The sequence below is a fragment of the Hetaerina americana genome, unplaced genomic scaffold (genome assembly GCF_022747635.1).
Source record: "Hetaerina americana unplaced genomic scaffold, ioHetAmer1.1.p SCAF_32, whole genome shotgun sequence".
In the NCBI taxonomy this organism is placed as follows: domain Eukaryota; kingdom Metazoa; phylum Arthropoda; class Insecta; order Odonata; family Calopterygidae; genus Hetaerina; species Hetaerina americana.
Genome location: NW_027286897.1, coordinates 1,903,474 through 1,922,988, shown reverse-complemented (window position 1 = coordinate 1,922,988; position 19,515 = coordinate 1,903,474). Strand labels below are relative to the sequence as shown.

General features: G+C 39.8%; 1 protein-coding gene across 2 annotated transcripts in view; it reads left to right on the top strand.

Annotated features, from left to right (window-relative positions):
- Window positions 1–4,588: 4,588 nt before the first annotated feature.
- nebu (solute carrier family 2 member nebulosa) overlaps window positions 4,589–19,515 on the top strand; it is a 36,088-nt gene continuing 21,161 nt past the window's right edge. The window contains exon 1 of one of the 2 annotated variants that reach the window (XM_071589041.1): window positions 4,589–4,695. The gene's annotated coding sequence lies outside the window, so the exon portion shown is untranslated. Of the gene's footprint in view, window positions 4,696–5,138; window positions 5,158–19,515 lie in introns of those variants that run through there. The other variant, XM_071589042.1, reaches the window with a different exon arrangement.

Below are 19,515 nucleotides of genomic sequence, written 5' to 3'. Positions count from 1 at the left end.
TCCTGAGTGAGGGATGGCCAAGGAAAGGGATTCTTCGCCATTGGTGCTTGTCCGGTTTGGGTGTGTGATATATGGAATTCCGGGCTATTTGTGATTGTTTTCTGTTGTACATGTTGTCAATCAATGTTTCAGGGTAACCGTTGTTGACTGCAATCTGTTTTATAATGCGGAGTTCTCTGTGTTTGTTGTGAGTTGACATTGGGATATTGCATGCTCTGTGTAACATGGAATGGAAGGCTGCATGTTTTTGTGAATGGTGGTGCCTGGATGTGGAGTGGATAATTTGGTCGGAGTAGCATTTTTTCCGGTATATCGAGAGGTCGAACCTTTGGTTAACTATTTCCAACGTCAAATCAAGGAAATTCAGAGTACCGTCTGCTTCTAGCTCCCTCGTGAACTGTATGGCAGAATCAAAAGCATTTAACATGGTTAAAAAATTGTCTAATTGCCTGGGGGAACCCGTCCAGACACAAAAGATGTCGTCCACATAACGAAAATTCATTACTAAAAATACTGTTTTAATAACTGTGCAGACTGTGTCACCCTTCTATACCGTAGTGCATGTACCTGCCGGTAACATCACCCTCATTGTTGAATTTTCTTACATATTTATTAGTAACTAACGTTTAAGCCAAACTTAAATTATGATCTTGCATTCCTTATTGTCGAATCACCCCCTGCCTCACACCACATCGGTGATTTTTCATGGTACCATTTGGTTGTAAATGTAAGGAATTAGGATCGATTTTGCATAATTGTATGTAGGTTGAACATCATTCAAAACCTTCCACACGCGCGTCTCTGTCGGGTTAGCCAGATAAGGAGACGAAGGACGTTGCAATAGATTCCTGAAATAACTAGATAATTTTTATCGGGAGTTCTCCTTTTTCTATTTATTTCATTTCCGTTTACTCATTCACCACTTATTCCAAATAATTTGAATGATACTCAACTGGATCGGATTTCTAGCGCATTCTTTCCTCGACAAGTACCCGCGAGAGCTCGCGTCGTGTGTAGGTGTAGGGTGGGTGGAATAATAAAGAGTTGCTCACTTAACGTAGGTGACGCACCTTCGACGGTTTCCAGAAGAAACAAGGTTAACAGGCCACCCGAATATTGCTCATAAAGTAATTCCTCTTTCCTCCCCGTTGCGATTCAAATTTCACTTATTTTTAAAGATGGCATGCTGGTAAAGGAGTAGGCCTTGTGGAAATGTGGATTGAAGGCAAAGATAATGTTCAACGTTGAAAGGAGTGGGATACGCTGGGTAGAACATGTGGAGAGAATGGGCGAGAGTCGATTCACCAAATGGAGATATGAAAGAAGTACCCACTTGGCCTCGGTTGAGAGAAGAGTTAATGGTTTGAGAAAAAAAGGTGGTCCGATGAAGCCATGAGTGAATTTAGTAGATCCCAAGTCATCAAGTAGTAGAAGTTTCAGGAACAGATGAGCACGTATTGTTTCATACGTGCTCATTCATGGATGCGAGCGAGGCAAAGGAAATACCAAGGTACAGGAAGTATGGAGGAAATTTGCAAAAGGGAATGAAAGTTCCAGAAATAAGTAATTAGCATGCTTTTCTTAACAATGTCTACCCTAAAGGAGTTGGTTTGAGTAGTGGTCATATATCCATCGTCGTAAGTTTTATTTTCAAGTAAAAACATGGGCGAATGTGAAGGTAGACTATTCACCAGAACGTGTTACTCTTAACGAAATGAACGAATACTGAATTTTAAATGTTTAAAAGCTGTGCTTGTTTTAGTACGTCCTTAATGGTTAAAGGATCCTAAAAGGTGGAGTCAGAAAGGTTTCCATTCCATTCCACTGATGCTCACCTCCCTCCGAACTCACTATCCCTTCCACACCACAGCCCTTTTGATGATGAGATTTCCACCCAAGTGAACCTCACCTCACAAATCTAAGACTCGCCTATGGAATCACCATATCATTCTCTCATTCCGAAGGAAGTAATTCATTAATATACAATGGAGCCTTTTGAGCAGAGAAAAATGCAAAAAGAGGTATAGTTTCCATATTGCCATTCAGGAAAACAAAAACAAATATATGCACATACATAAGAGCCAGCCATATACGTATCTGTAAAGGAGCTGCTTTAAAACATTAAAGGACATTTAAACGCACAATACTTTTTATATTTGCTATCCTCAGCGATCTTTTTGCATGTAAGTTTTATGAAACAAAATTTATGCTACCATTGTTTTGGACAAAATTTCGTTCAAACATACTGTCCTGATTCAATAGATATTGCCCCTCATCCTGACCCACTCCATCAAGTAGACCATGCTACCAGCTGAACACCGCACATCAATCGATGTAAAGATTGTGAAAATGTGAAGAATTACGTTTGAAATGTAATAAGAGAGTCATTCAATAAGTAAAGAGACAAAGTCTTTCATTTTGAAAGCATTCAATGAATCTTTACCATTTTTTTCAGGGGTGTTGTTTGGCAATCTTGGTATGAGCTCTGATCAACCAATTGATTATTTTATGTCAATATAACCTCAAAATCTTCAGTTCACCATGGAAAGTCCACTAGGAGAGCAGCGCTCTGCCATTAGATTTTCAGTCCCAGAAGGTGTAAAACTAAGTGAAATACTTTCAAGAATGCCCATACAGTATGGAAAAAGTTGTATGAACCATGCGAATATTTACAAGTGGGTTGATTGGATTAGAAGTGGTCGAACAAGGTTCGGTGATGAACCCCGAAATGGACGTCCAGTCGAAGTTTCTGCTCCCTCGTTGGAATCGAGGATCGATGGAATTATTCGCGATAACAGAAGAATCACTGTTGAAATAATAGCTAAGGAAGTTTAAGTAAGTGTTGAAACTGTTCATAATATCATTCATAACTATTTCAAGTTTATACAAACGCGTGCGAGATGAGTTCCCAGACAACTTACTAACGATCATGAAGAATCGAGTTTTTCCATAAGTCAAGACTTAAAATAACGAAGCTTCATTCCTGAGATCAAGAGGCAAAGTACGTAGTGGAAACACACCAGCTCTCCCGTTCGCAAAAATTCAAGGCAGAAACCTCCGCGGGTAAAGTGATGCTGGCCATATTTTAGGACTCACAGGGTCCAGTCTACTTCGATTCCTTGAAGATCAGCAAAATGTCAATAGCCAATAGTACTCTGAGACGCTGGAACACAAACTTAAACCAGATATCAGGAGTAAACGCTGTGGGCTCTTGGCAAAAGGAGTCATTTACGGCCCAGCTGACCCGTGATAAGCTCCAAGAATTGGGTTGAGAGGTTTCACCTCATCCCGCGTACAGTCCAGACCTTGCTCCGTCTGATTTTTACCTGTTTGGACCACTCGAGGACGCCTCACGTGGAAAAAGATTTGCCAACAAGGAGGATATCAAGGAAGCGGTGCGAAAAGTAGCTTCGGGGTCGACCGAAAGAATCCTTTGCCAAAGGAATTTAAGGCGATTATGTTGAAAAATAGCTGAAATTTTGTAAGAAACCAATGAATTGTTGTTGAGTTTTGGTTATTTTTCTCTTTGCTTATTGAATGACCCTCGTACAAGGATGAATTTTTCGATACCGATATTGAACTGCATAGTGAATACACATTCAGGGAAAAGGACAATGTTACGCTTTTGAATTGAAATGCACCATTAAATATCTGCTAGCTTAGAAGTACTTCTTTACAAGCAAACTCATAATGCTGATCGTAATATATTGTTTTCTACTGTGATACCTTTAGCAAACAGTAGGAAGGAAGTCGTTCAAGGCTGTTAGCCTAAGAAAACACATTCTTTAATTATAAGAGAAAATTGAAATATGTATGCCTTTTTTTATTTTACCACCAGTGACTTAATTGCCACTCTTCTACGTATTAATATTATGCACGGGAAATGTATTGTTGATTCATTGTGAATTATCATCATGTTCATAAATTATATTTTCATTTTAGCGGACACATTATTATTAACTTTCACCAAGTAATAGTTTTCAACTTACAGATATCAAAGTATTTTACGGTGTATGTGCTTTTATATAAATACTATAATAAGATGCAAGTGGAATACCTCGCACCTACGTTTTACGGGGCTTTGGATAAACAAAAATTGGCTTCGACCTCCAGAGTAATATTTAGTGCCTCAAATTGAACCAATATGAAAGTTGTGAAGCATAGCAGAATCCTTAAAAAAAATTCTGTTGCCGATCAATGTTGAATTAATATCGTCTCAAAAGAGAAAATTAATTTCTAAAATCCACCGTTTCGTTTTATTTCTTCCCCAAATAAGATTGAGGTAAAATATATAATTGAATTTAATTTCCAAAATATTTGGAGCCCGACAAACTCTCCTGGAATCTTAATCGCGCCCTTGGGGATGAGAATGTTTGTGAGGGGAGGGCTGCAGTTCCAATCAAACCCCTCCCCACGTCCCCCTCCTCGACCAGCCTCAAGTCCCTCCTCTCCGCCCACCCCTCCCCATCCTCCAGGACACTCCCACCCCGACTCCCTCTCCCGCACCTTGATGCGTGCTCACCTTCCCGGTCTACCTGCCGCCCTCCAGCCGCCCTGCCGTCAGTGCCAAGTGAAACTCCGCCGAGACCACAGAGCGTAGGACGCACAGCAGCGAGAGCGAGGACCGGGAAGTGGTTTGCCGGAGTCTAGCGAAGACTACCCCCGTTCCCAGCGGATAGCGAAATTTTTTTGCAGGTCAGTGATCGATTTTATTGTTACGCGGGAGTGGGGAAGGGGAGGAGATGTTGGGAGAATGGGACAGCGAAAGCAGAGATGCAGCCTGCGGATTCACGGGTGCCCAGCATTGGACACCCCGGGTGTCCCGTTGGTCGGGTCGGTGTGTTTCCGCCCGTTCATGCGGGGAATCCAGGTCTCGCGCTGAATTGCGCTGCAGTGATCCCCGTCGTCAACGAACCACGGCAAAGATTGCGGTGGAACAGGATTTTCAGCTAATCTCTTAGTTTTGTGTATTGTCATTATTTTCACTCTGAGAGACGTTCAGTGCATAGGCAGCCAAGGCGTACGACTACTGAGAGGAGGACGACCCCTAAATTAACCTAAGCAGTGTGATTTTTCGGATGCCAGTTCTTCCTGGGAAAAAAGACTGACCGCCATTATAAGACCCTGAATTCTTGAAATCAACGCGTTCTTACGAAGGTAGGATTTAAGTGATTCACGGTGAGCCCCTTCCCCTCGTATCAAACTTATTACTTGCATCCCGAGAGGTTTCGCAGTGGAAAAAAATCATTTTCCCAAACAGGGAATCGAACCTTGACTCATCGATTTCCAGCCGAGTGCTTTGCCCAGTTAAAACCACCGAAACGGTTATATATATATATATATATATATATATATATATATATATATATATATATATACATATATACGAAAGCATATATATATATATATATATATATATATATATATATATATATATATATATGCTTTCGTAGACGTAACACGGAAGTGCCGAATAGTACAATACACAGTAACACACAATATAGAAACACAAAAAAAGAAGGACACTCACACGTATTTTCTTGATATTTCGACGGAAACAATCCGTCTTCATCTGAAGATATAGAAGTAATGACTCATTACTTCTATATCTTCAGATGAAGACGGATTGTTTCCGTCGAAATATCAAGAAAATACGTGTGAGTGTCCTTTTTTTGTTTTTCTATATTGTGTGTTACTGTGTATTTTATATATATATATATATATATATATATATATATATATATATATATATACAAATACATATATATATATATATATACACAAATACATACATACATACATATATATATATATATATATATATATATATATAATGTGCACCGAGATAGCACTGGCGAACAAAAACAAAAACACAGAAACACACAAAAAAGAAAACTCACACGTATTCCGAATTTTTGGTGGCGCTGCCACCTTTCTCAAGGGAGAGATGTAACTTGCCAGTGCTATTTTGGTGTACAATATTATCCGTGAGACTTTCACAGTTGCACACAATTCAATGTACATTTTCTCCCGCCTTGTTTGATCCATATATTTTAGCCATTGGTTCAGTTTATTAAATTTGATATTACCTCCTCCCCCTCAACTTGGGCTCATTGACCTGGAAAACCATTAGGAAGGTTAACCATTCAAGGATTACTTACCGCAAGCCTCATCTATCTACATTCCCGCCACTTTGATCCTACATTCCCTTCGTCCACCGAAGTAAAAGACAATGAATCAGGCGTGCTCCGACGGCTGTGTCCGTTGCGCTCCGCGAATCTAGCAAAACCACAATCGGACCGAGCGGCAGCATTCAAGCCTAGAGCGGGATACGACTCAGTGACCTTGAGGGAGCGTAAGGGCGATTGTGTTTCCCCCACATGAGGAAGGATTATTCTGGACCAGCACCATCCGTCGGGTGGTCCCACACCCCCCGAACGGTGGTTTGATTCCAGAGGGATTACCCGCGGCGACGGAACCATTTAGGGGACGATTCTTCTACCCAGCGTCCGTGGACGGCTCGGAATGCATCCCAGGCCCTTTCCTTGCTTTGCATGCTGATGGGGGACCCGTCGAGTGGGGAGGAAAAGTAGCATTCCGAAGGGTTAAATACTAGCCTTCCGAAATCCAACCACTTGGGACGACAGTTTGTCGGCGTATTCAATGTAAAGAGTCACAAAACTGTTTAACTTCTTCATTGAGTCCTTCATAATTTCCCCCAAATCATTAAAGGAAACACTTTAGAGACCCATCCGAAAAGAAGAATTACGCTAAGTAAAGTAGCTTTCACAAGGAGAGTGGAGGTAATGGGGACTTCGAAGAATTGAGGAGAGCAAGGATATTAAGTAAGGTTCCTAAGATCATTGTGATAGATACGGGATTATAATAAATGTAAACAGAAAAAAAGGTTATTTGACTTTCGATAAAGAGGAAGACTAAGTTAAACGTTTTAATGGGAGGGTAAAAACTAGAGTGGGCGGAAGATTTTACTTATCTTGGGAGTGTTTTGGACCAAAATGGTCAAAGCAATCGGGGCATAAGGAGAAGCACTGCTTCTCCTTATGCCCCTATAGTAAAGAAGCTTTCACAAAGATGAGGGAGTTGATAACGTACGTTGAGCTAGGATCCTAATAAAAACTAGTGAAAAATTTTATGTCGAGTATAGTTCTGTGGCGACGCGGAAATATGGTCATTGAAGCCAGATGTTAGGCGGAGATTGGAAACTTTTGAAACTTGGATGTGCAGAAGACGGAAAGAGAAAAATGGACGACAAGGAAAACAAACAAAGAGGTACTAGGGATGGCTGGGGAGGAGAACGGATTGCTGGAAGAAATCCAAAGGAGGAAGAAAAGGTGACTGCAGAGCATTTTGATTGGCAATGGAATGTTGAAGAATGTGATTGTGGGGGGAACGTTAGACTGGCAAGGTAGGGGTAGGTAAAGGATTGGCATGTCGGGCGGAATGAAGGGAGATGACATCAATGCGGTGAAGCAGAATGAATGATGCGGTGCGGCAAAGATGAACGGTTTATTTTAGTGAGGAGTGTCAGGTTGTGTCTTTATATGTAGTTGAGGCTAAAAAATGTAGGCGTGCTCAGTCTCTGTCCATCCAAAACATCTCTTAAACGGTGGAATACCAACTAATAATAATGCGTGTCAACGCATGTAATGTTAACGCACAGATAATTCGTATTGAATACACGCATGTGACCAACTCGTGTGTACGAAGTAAATGAGGTGCTTGATTGAGGACATGTATGTCTCCTCCATACATAATTGTTTATGTGCCCATCAGCCTTTCACAATAGACGTACGCTCGCAGATGCATTTTCCGTCGCGTGACCTCTCGACCACAAATGCGCGGAAGCACGTGACTAATGTGCACGTTTGCAGTATTACACCGTATGAAAATATCCACTTCAAATATTGATTATGCCGACCCTATGTTAACTTCTCGAGTAACAGTTGTCATTGACGGAGAATTCCGGCAGCCGAGGTCATCCACACCATTAGAAACAGATAAATGATTACGTTGGCAGATGAAGGAAACGGTAGAAAGGAGGAGGGAAACACGGAGTTATCATCAGATTACTCTCAACGACTGTCGTTGTAGATGAATTTCGACCTGAGATCAATCGTTTTGATGTGCCATGTGACGACCGGTGTCCCTCATGTGAAGTGCTTCACACCCTGCACTAGGCGGGGATGGGGATACCACTGATAAACCACCGCCCTACAGGGATTCAAGCCCAATCCTTTCAGGTGGGAGGCGAGTACTCTGTTCACAGACACCAACTCACCTTTTATTCATTGCGTTAGCTGCAAAACAGGCAAACACTATCTCCCACAAATGTATTCTAAAAAAGCAAAATTTCCTCCATAGGTTGTAACCTCAGTGTTATCCGCGAATTAACACGCGGATAATTTTAAGATTAAAATATGATACTTCGGTTAAGGTCTCTCAGCGTAATGACGAAGAAACTGACTAGGCAAACATTATCGATCAAATAAATCAACATAAGAGTTTTTTTGCATTAATAAAGGGTAGAGATGTGGCAATTAAATAATATCAGGTAATTAAATTCTTCCCCGCAATGCTACAGGCTCTCGTGCCTGCCATTTTCAAAACTTGGTGACTAATTACAAGCCACACCGATTTTCCGGAACACTGAGCTTTCTGGGAAAACATAGTTCGAGGATGGAAAGGAAATGTATTCCCTAACCTTTCTGGGTGAATTTAACGATCGAGCTCAGGTGGAATTATACCATTGTCAATAAAAACAACTTTCGCGTTAAGTGCTATGATTTAGATTTCTGTAAGTCATCGCCATTCAAGTCACGGTGATTGCTTGTGATAAGCTATACGACCTTTGATAAATATTTGCTCTCTAGAGGCGTAATTTCGAGGATGGGTGTCGGAAGTTTCGGGAGATTGAATTCGTGCTCAATTGGTGCTGATGGCTCTGTGATTTATTGGCTTCCCACGCCACAAACCCGTGTTCAAATCTAATAAGTGGCAGCATTTTTCCTCTTTCTCTGATCTACGTTTTGTGTGTCGTGTTTTAAGAAAGAAAGGGCAGGAGAAGAGGCGAATAAATTCAGTTACCCCATTTTCCAAATAATTACATGAAGTTGTCATCGAGTTCTTTTCCCTGTGATTGATTCTTCCCCCCCCCCTCCCCCCAAATTAAGAAAAGTCAAATGCGTCACACAAAGAAGCCCTAAAGACGATTTTTTGCGGACGCCAGCAGGATAGCTGGCGAAACTGTTGTACATTTAAACGACATACGCGGACGCAGCCCGAAAAATGTGGAAATCACCTACTCATCGCCGCGGAAACCTTCGAACGAACAAGCCCTAAAGACATTCAATAATGAATTAAACTAGTGGAAATTAAAAAAAAACACGCTGCAGACATTCGAATAATGTTTTTCCATAATTTAAACGATTGATATTCGTCGGTTTCGTAGATTAACGACATAAAAAATAGCGAAATTAAATATCCGGTGATGGTAAAAAGATACTAAGTTTTGATATTTTTCCATTCGTTTCCGACGTTTCAGCGTCTTTGTCAAGGTACAATTATCATGAATGTCAAGGATGAAAAACTCTGTAAAAAATGACAGTCATTTGTGACTTTTTGCGGACAATGTTGTGCCCTACATATTTATGAAGCAGAAACTAGTGCGTACCTGTCTCCGTACTTGCTGCTAATTATGACCGATATCTCAGATCATTTATACACACAGACCATTGTGAATTGTGCATGTGAAACCAGCAATCGCCCGCTCCTTCAATAGCCAGTAATAACAGCATCTGCCGGGAAAAATCCATGCGAAATTTTTCCATCTAGAGCGCTAGTTTTAATTTTCGGTGAAAGTTTGCCAGTGTTTTTTCCTCCCCCTCCTTTCTCCCACCCGAATTGGGTCAATCTCTGGTGCTCTTCGCCATGCGGAATCTGCTTCGCGGATCCGTTTCCAAGGCCGGTCTTCAGGAGGTTGGCAGAAGGGGGGGGGGAGGTTGTAAAAGTCAACGAACGGCTCGCGCGTCGGAGTTCGAAAGTCGACGCGGCCCAAGTGACGTCGACCCCTCGCGCCGCGTCACCTCCCACTGGGCCACTCCCCACACACCGCCCGGTCGGCAAGGCGGGATTTCCGCGGTCTTGCGCGAGGCGGCGATCGTGCCGCGGGGGGTTGGCTCGCATCTGAGGCCGCTTAGGGAGGTGGATTTTACGAGTGTTTCCTGGATCGCTCCCACACGAATTTCCATTCGACTACGATCGAGATCATACTACTCGGATAGCTGTGGTCGATCAATGCGATCGGCCCGAACGAGGAAGGTTTTTGAGGTAGAAGTTGCTCGCACGGAACTTGACAATTATGACGTATTTGAAGGTTTAGTTTTCAGTGTGGCATAACTCTGTGACTAATAATTATGTCTACAGATTGATAATTTTATTAAGACTATTGTAAATAGTCAGGCAAGATAAAACTATTGTAAACTATATTGAACCAAACTATATTTATCGTAAACTCAATCCCATTGGAAAAAAGGAAGGAATGAACATGATTATTTAGTGAGCAATTAATTTCTACTGTAAAGTAATTTCATTTAAGATAATCATCGCGATTTAATGACACACGCATCCTTATTCTATGAGCAGAAAATAAGAAAATACAACAAGATATGCCTTGAAAAAAGTTCAAAACTGCTTGAAAAATTGTAGTCGTTAAAATCATAAGTTTAGGCCGTAATCATACAAGTGAAAAGGTTAGTGAGTTTCCTTTCGAATGTCAAACGCAGGCATTGCTCTCTGTGTCGGACCGGGGTTGACCTATAGTCCGACAAAGATGAAAGTTTCACCATCCTGGCCAAACTGACAACGCTAATTTCATTTTATTAGTCATATTTAAACGTTATAGATGTTTCGCGGAAAAATTGTAATAATACAATATAATTCTGAGTAATGACATGTAAATTTTTACAATTTTTTGTAATTGTCGAAATTTAACAAGATCTACATTTCAGCTGTTACATACTTCATGATATCAGAAAAATCGCCAAAGACGAGAAAGGTTCCTTCATGGTTCATGGACCTTCCAAATTGTGAAAGAGTCCCCGCTTGGGTAAATTCGCGCGGTATTTGTGACCCTGGTGCGGTGGGGTTCGAGAAAGGTTTTTTTTCCGGGAATGCCTGGCGTGAAGAACCGTTTAACCTTCAGATAAATACCTCACGGAACGAAAAATGGAGTATTAACTAAGCTTTCATTTTGTGTCCAAGCTGCCTCTTTGCTAAAAAGGAAAATTGCACATTTTTACGTAGCAGTTTCACAGAGGTATATCTGCTCTTTTGTCTGGCTGTGCAGAACAAATATCCGGAAGTGGTTCGAGTTAAAAAATGAAATAAGTTATACAAAAAGGGTTGCTTTTTGCAGTATTACGTTTTGTTCACCCCTTGTTTAAGGAACTTTGGATATTTTTTTAAATATCAAGTTGGGTATAACGCTTTCTATATTCACGAAAATGGCGTCGCCAGTTATAATCCTTATAATATTTCAGTCTTGAATTGTTTATTAATTTCCATGAGATTTTACCACACACTCAGCAAAATTATTTTTCAGAGGGCTACTATTTCTTCGAACACATTTCAAAGTATTTAACCATTTTTTTTTTAAATGATATGATTTGTTAAGAAAACTTACACGAGTGTTTTACGGAATATTTTTAAAGAGCTGTGCATTTTTCTAAAAGTCAATCATTGGATTTTTTGTTTTTAAACATTTTATTTTAGCTAAATTACCAATATTTATGATTAAATTTGATTTAACATATCTACCATCAACAGAAAGCGAAGATCTGAAGCAATGAAAAAGTCTGAAATGTTATGGGAAAAATGTGGCGAGTTCACTTCAAAACCAATCTTAGGGTCGATGACTGGTGGTAATGGCAGTTATTTGCACTCCGTCACTTGATCAATTGTTTTCTCCTAATTTTGAATTGAATTTGCACGCTCTCAAAATTGTTAGTTATTCGTATGCTAGTCCCATCCTACCTTCTTTTCTTTGCCACATTTATAAAGCCGAGATCATACGAAATCCGGGCGTGGAAAGAATGTTTCTTTTTCTTTTTTTGAATAATAATTAATTATATTTTTTAAATCAAACACAGTAGTAGCGTTCGTCTTTCTCTCCCCAATATGCTACTGAAGGTGAGTTTTTTGTTTTCCTTTCGGTAGATATTCCGCGAGATTAGGTAAACAAACAAGAGGGGAAGGTCGGTTGCGACCGAGGACCACAAATGATAAGAGCCTTCTTGTTTTATCGCATTACAACACCGGCAGCACACAGTGTTGAATTTCTCAGATAAAAAGAGTGTCACTCCCCTCGGAGATCTCAAAATCGGAGAGGAATGAAATATATAAGCGCAAATTTCTTTAGATTTTAAAATCTGATTTTGACATTTTAATCAGGTACTTGAACATGCATCCCAGATTGTCGTCAACTCTCCAACCCAGTTATAAGTGTGGAATTACTTGCATTTTTCACTTTGGATTGTTAAGGAATTACTTTGACCCGATTATTGTGCAAGACAATCGCACATATATGCTTCCATAAAACAATTAAATTATGAGGAGAATTATTTAATTATTAATGAGGATTATTAAATTATTAATCTACAAGGTGAATGAATGATGTAGGGTTATAATTCACCCACCTTGTATAACTTAGAGGGGTCTTGCACGGGGTCTTTGACGCGCAGATAATGTATTATACTTCATGTAAATAATATACCAAGTGGAGACAATAAACGTACAAAGCTTTCTTCTTTTAACTAATTCTGACAAGTAACAGACCCAAAAAATATCCGTCAAAAGTTCACAAATAATGAATAGAAGATAAAATAATGTTTAACAAACACAATACTTGGGAAATTATCTTCGTGAGCGCCATAATACATTTCTTGTGGCGTTGGTTCCGGAAGTTACCAGCATGCGAACGAGCTATTTTATGCCGAATAAAAAAGTGATATATTTCGCCATTTTTTGCTATTCGCCACTTAATGACTCCTCGAGTTCCGAATGAGAAATCAGTCCCAAGAGTATTCGGCGAAACACGCGTACAAGGAGGTCTGATGGGTTTAACTGAAGCTCCTTTTTAGGACGTTCACCTTTAGACCTCCTCTCAGTAGCCTCAGAGAAGTTGTCGGCGAAGATTGAGGCATGGAGAGTGGAGTCTCGACTTGAAAAATACTTTTTGAGAGAATTGAGAATTTTTCTCCCTTATAACTCCAGACTACACATGTCGTCTACTACAAATAGCCGTAACACTGCAAATGGGTCAACTGATACAAAAATGAGTTAAGACGAACAGAACTCAAACGTTTGCAATGCTCATTGGACCTGGTCTTCTATTAGTATTATTGACCTCATTCGTAAGAGTGATGCAACTTAATCAAAGGAGTGAAAATCTAATCCCAATGATCCGTCATTCTACTTCTTACCAGCAGTATGCCAACGTTAGGCAGTATCCTCAATTCAAATTCTGTCCCATTGTCTAGCTCTAAATCACATACGTTAATCATAAAATGGAAGACGCCAGTTAAAGAGATTTTATATTGATTGAGAGTCCCAGAGGTACTCGATTGCGCTCGATAGCGAAGGAAAGATCGTTTTTGGCTTATGTTTATTTCGAAATGTTTTCATTCTTTTGCGACAAAATTACTGCTTTACCATTTGATAAGGTTGTGGAACTATTATGCCGTGCTTAATTATATGTTATGAATAACGTGAACTTTATTGATAAGAAATAATAACTCCAAAGTTAAGGCTTGCAAATAATAATTTTAGAATGAAATTCATTGCTTTATCACTTGGAATATACATTTAAACATAGCCAGAAATCCGGATTTTTATTTTTTACAAATAAATTACATCAGTAATTATCCCAATAAGCACCAGCCATTGGAATAATTAGCGATCATAATGATCGAACGAAAATTTGGAATTTACATCATTATAATAAAGATGTAAATTTCAAACTGTCGTAGGTTATGCTTATGTGGTCAGGAATAGTGAGAGAGAGAAAAAGGAGTATTATAGGAGGTATGCAGTTAAGTGCCTTGAGCAGGTACCTCCTACTACGACTTAATGATTAATTCATCATCCCAATACTATGTCAATATTTTTTAAAAATTATTAAAAGCTTCCATATGTTATCATTTCCATTGAAGAGGTTCGCCGGTGTCGGAATACGTATTTTTAAAGTTCTATTTAAATTACACGTAGTCCATGTAGCTTCCACATCAAGTTCTTTTCACAAACCCATTCCATTTCTTCTCACGCCTACATTTAAAAGCATGCGATTGAATTTCACTCAATTGTGCATTTATAGTTGTTTTTTAAGACTTATAAGTTGACCTTTACATATGTAAGAGAACACAGTCGAGGGTTTTGGCTACTTCCCAAGAAACTACGAGTTTGTCAAATTAATCTTCCATACACCACATTACGGGAACCTACGTTATATTAACGCAGTTGTGGCATCCAAAACTGATAGCTTTCGGTGGTAGGGAATGGAATGAAAAAACAAATTGTATCCCTACGGTTCCGCGAGGAAAATCCGCGAAATTTTGTAGAAATACGAAGCATATTTATTTACATGATCTCAAAGAAAAAAAGGAAACTAATTCGATTTTTTCTCCCCTAACAGCTCCTTGAAGTACCGAAAAAAACACGCGAAAGCATGTATACCTTGCATGGACCTTGAAGATTTCGATACGGATGCTATCTCTCTTTTTAATCCACTCACAATCGATATTGGTTAACAGTCAGATGATTTTACTGCAGCAGTCCTACGAGCTCTTCTATTATCAGCCAATCTAATGATTCCATCCTTATTAGTGCCATTTCAACTTACTCCATTCTGACGCCTCCCATTATATTATTATTATTAAAACGCACATGTGCATATAGACAATGTCTGGTGGCACGCAAGTCCCAAGTTTTACAATCAAACTTGCTTTTGAAAAATAACACTACATCTCAAATCAAATCAATATCACAAAAGATAATAATCAAAATCAGTCAGTAAAAACGATCGAACACTAATCTCTAACATAAAAAAAGAAAATCCCCATCTCCTTTGCATCAGTTGCAATCAACAAGAAAAATATCAAAACTCAGCTGTAACATACAATTTTACACACCACATCAATCAAATCTTATTGTATAAATTCTTTACATTTTTTCTTAAAAGTATTTACCCTGTTAGGAATGGTCTCGAATAGTTGTGCAGGTAAGCTATACGAATTAACAATTGTTTCATTGAGAAATGATTTTTTTTTATTTGTTCTTTGTGCATTTTACCTTGAATTTGTGATCATTCCTCCCTATAAAATTTGGATTTCCCGCCTCTTTCCTTAGTTCTACCCAAGCTTTCTCTGCCTTCAGAATGCGGAACATTGCACAAAGTCTTCTTATTTTTCTTCCACTTTGTAAAGGTTCCCAGTCCAGCGTTTTTAACATTTCAGTCAAACTCTCCATCCTCCTATGCTTCCCCAGTACATCTATAGCCTATGTTTTCGCCTCCTTGCCGGCTCAGAGATGTATCTACAAAATTTATTTATTTTACCATCCCTTTAAATACACTTGCATACCAATTGTTAAATGCATTATCCTTTTCCTTATCGCCCACGATTAGTGTTCCATCCTCTTTTTTTTAAGTTGTAGTGTTTTCCTTGTTGTCTTTCCTCCTCCGCAGGTATTTATAAAATTTATTTCCATAATCTTTCGAGATTATGTTTTATAGGAAAGTTTCTTTGACTATTTTCTTTTCTCTATTGAATTAACGAATTAATATTTTATAATTTATAAGCCGTTGCGAGCTCTCATTCGGTTTTTTATGAATCACCCTTGGTTATTTCTTCAAGGATCTGATTTTGCTGTTGTGGAACGCTGGGTCAGTATTTTCTTTAAGCTTTTTTTTCTGGGCGAAGTTATTTAATCCCTTCTCCATTATCTCCTTGAATGTCTTCCAGAAATCTTCTACATTCTGCCCACCACTTACCAAGTTCAAATAATTTTCCCTTAAAAAGGTCTGGAACCCTTCCCTATCACTGCGCTTATATAGTATTGCCATATTGTCTTTTTGTTAACTAGCCCCCAATACTGAGACTTCTCCCAGGGTAGAGAAATACGCACAGCTGTGTGGTCACATATTCCCGGAAGGACCTCAACTTCCCCCACCCACGTTTTAGGTCTCACAAGTATTCCTTAAATCAAACTTCTAAAGTAGAATTTTCTACAAATAGAACGAAATTTCAATTCCGTCGGGGCTATATACGTTTTATGCACCAAAAATGATGCTTAAGCAACACGAAGCTAATAAGTCAAATTACTTTCCAAGTCGAAAAATGTGTCCTTCCCTCTGTTTCCGAATTTGACCTACAACTCGAGTTTCAACAAGTGAATTTCCATCAACGTATTGTCGCAAGGACATGAGTCGCACGTGCAGCTTCCTTCCTCCGGAGAGCCAAAGGACAGGGGTCCCACGTGCAGCATCCTGCAAAGGACATGTGTCCCACGTGCAGCATCCGGCCTGCGGGGGGCCACGAGACCCTAACCCTCATGTACCCCCACAGGGCAATGGTCAAGGCCGGACTCGCCTCGACGTCACTCCTTAAGGATGAATAACGAGTACCGCACCTGCTAAGGACGGTATATAAGGGCCCCATGCCTAAGGGAGAGGGGTCTTGAGTCTTGTGTCTTGCCTCGCATAGGATCGTTAGCTAGGTCGTGCTACCAGTGCGACCGGCCGGCGACAGTGAAGAGGGTCGTTGGTTAGGGCGTGCTACCAGTGCGACCGGCCGGCGACCGTGAAGGGGATCGTTGGTTAGGGCGTGCTACCAGTGCGACCGGCCGGCGACCGTGAAGGGTATCGTTGGTTAGGGCGTGCTACCAGTGCGACCAACCGACGACCGGAAGACCAAGCAAGGTTTACTGACTTAACCCCTTGAGTGTACGTGGATTGTTATAAGTCATGCAAGGGTTTTACTGTTCTTATTGTATGTCGTGTGGGTCTCTCGACAATAAATGTATTTAAAGAGTAAGATATGACTTCATACTTTATCGACCCGTCCTTCCCCACCTATGTCCCTCGCGACAGTATGACCATTTCAAAAAAGGTTAGTAACAAATAATAATGACTTACTATCTTACTCGAAACGCCCAGTTTCAACTAATCCCAAATTTACTGATTAACGAATTGTATTTTCTGTTTTTCATGCACACTTTTTCACTTTGAGTTTCCACCTCCGTTACGCAGAGAGTTTTTTTCAGGCTTTTTTAAATTCACTTGATTTGATAAGTAAAACGATTTAGGATATCAAGGTGCAATTTCTCATTTTAATTTGTCTCGACGTTTATTGCAATAAAAATGACAAAAACGTGTATGCTATCTTTTTGCCTTATAATTAACTCAAATTACCTGATACAATTAGAGTTTCCCCTCATAAAAATGTTTCTAACTAGAGGTATCTTTCAGCTACTGAGCTAGGTCAATAATTCTGACATTTGTATTTACCCGAGAAAATAGAATATTAAGATCAGTTTGTTGGGAAAATATTTTTTTGCTTATTTCCCGTCTTTTAGTTATCAGTTTACGTGCGAAAAGAAAAATAATTTTCCTGTTCCATAATCATAATTTGTTTGTGAACGGTTTCGATACAGCGTATCATGTTCCGGCATCGTATGCCATACGTTCACCACCACAACACAAGTCAACCCGAAGGTTGGTTTGATAAGTGAAAGTAGTGCTCACCTAATACTAAGCCCAACGTCGTGTGAAATACACACTTCAAGGAAGGGTAGAAAAGGGCCAGATCCATATTCCCTGTGACGCTTATGGTTTCCCATGAAGATCTAATACTTGATAAATCGCACAGCCGAGGTGAAGCTGAAGGTGCCCTATGGTATCACCAAGAATCGAGTCCGGGATCTCCGGTTGGTTATCAAGCGTCCTATTCACTGTACGGCTACACCCTTTTTTGAAATAATTCGGGCTAAATTACAATAATTTTAGGTTTTGGAGGGGTTGGGGTAAAAGATGTTTGGTTATATGGGGTGGGTGGGTATATGGACACGGAAGAGTTGAACAATCCCCGATCGACACCTAGGGTGGAGGGTGTGCGACGAATAGGAGCAGGGTACACCTGGGGTTAAACCTGTAAGGGGATGTGAAAAACTTAGAGATGTGTTTAACAGCTAAGGTGTGTCCCTCAACAGTGCGTGTTGGAGCGAGTTTGTGGTGGAGAGTCGGGAGAATACACTCACGCGAGGTGGGAACACGAGTGCTGATGCAAGTTCACTGACTAAACTTTCCAACAAGTGTGCATTGTATATATACCCGTGTAGTTTTCAACTGATTAGAGGTAAGTTCCCATGTTCTCTGAAAAATCGTTGCTCAGCCTGTGGATTTTATTAGGCATTTCCTTACAGCACAACACCTCTTGCCTTAACTCCACATACCCTTCTTCATCCTCTCATACTTTCTGCGCCCCTTCGTCCCGTTAATAATTCATACCCTTCCCATCATACCCATTTTTACCCTTTATTAACCCTTCGCTCACATTCTCACAAATCTTTCTCCTCCTCATATCAATTTCATACAACTTTTTCTTCGAAATTCTCTAGTCACTTCCTCTCGTCCCCAAGACTTATACGTTTGTTTGCCTTCATCCTTATCCAACTTACACTTATTTCTGCACACCAAAAGTTTCAAATCTAAGGTGACTCTCTTTCTTCAAAAAACTAGTTTTCAAAGCTAACATTACAATACAAACAAATTTTAAAAACCTGAAATATGAAAAATATTTTATTTTAAAAATTCAACCCCTATTTTAGCTCACTCAAAACGTCCTAACAAGCTTGATTTGCATCAGACACTCTTTGGGAAACGTTAGCAGAATATAAATATTGCACTCTGAAGAACATTTAGATTAAAAATTGGATGTGAGGTGATGAAAATTACAAAGATATGTATCTAACCTACCCCGACCTTGACCGGCAGATTACTCCTAACAATAATAGACCTAGCAGATGCGAGGTTACGTAAGTGAGGAACAGCTATTGGGAGCAAATGAATAGCGTATTCGGCATAAGATTTCATATTCAAGGTAATTATGGTTTTTAGCCATTGTACCGAAAAATATTATCAAATGTTGTTGCCATAATTGTAAGCCATTACTTTCGTCGAAATAGTTTTCTCTCTCAAAAGAGAAAAATCTCGTCAAAAAGTTTATAACAATGAATTTGTTTACCAGAAATTGGGTTTCAAATGATCAATATGAACACGAATAACCGATTTCCTCGGGAAAGGGTTATAGCAGAAGTTGTTTTGCCTGTAAAGTGAAAGAATATCTGGTCATATTTCTCTTTTATATATGTTGTTACGCTCAGGGATGGACATCGAGTTGTCTGAGTGTTACGATGCTCATGGCACCATACCCTTCCTTTAATGGA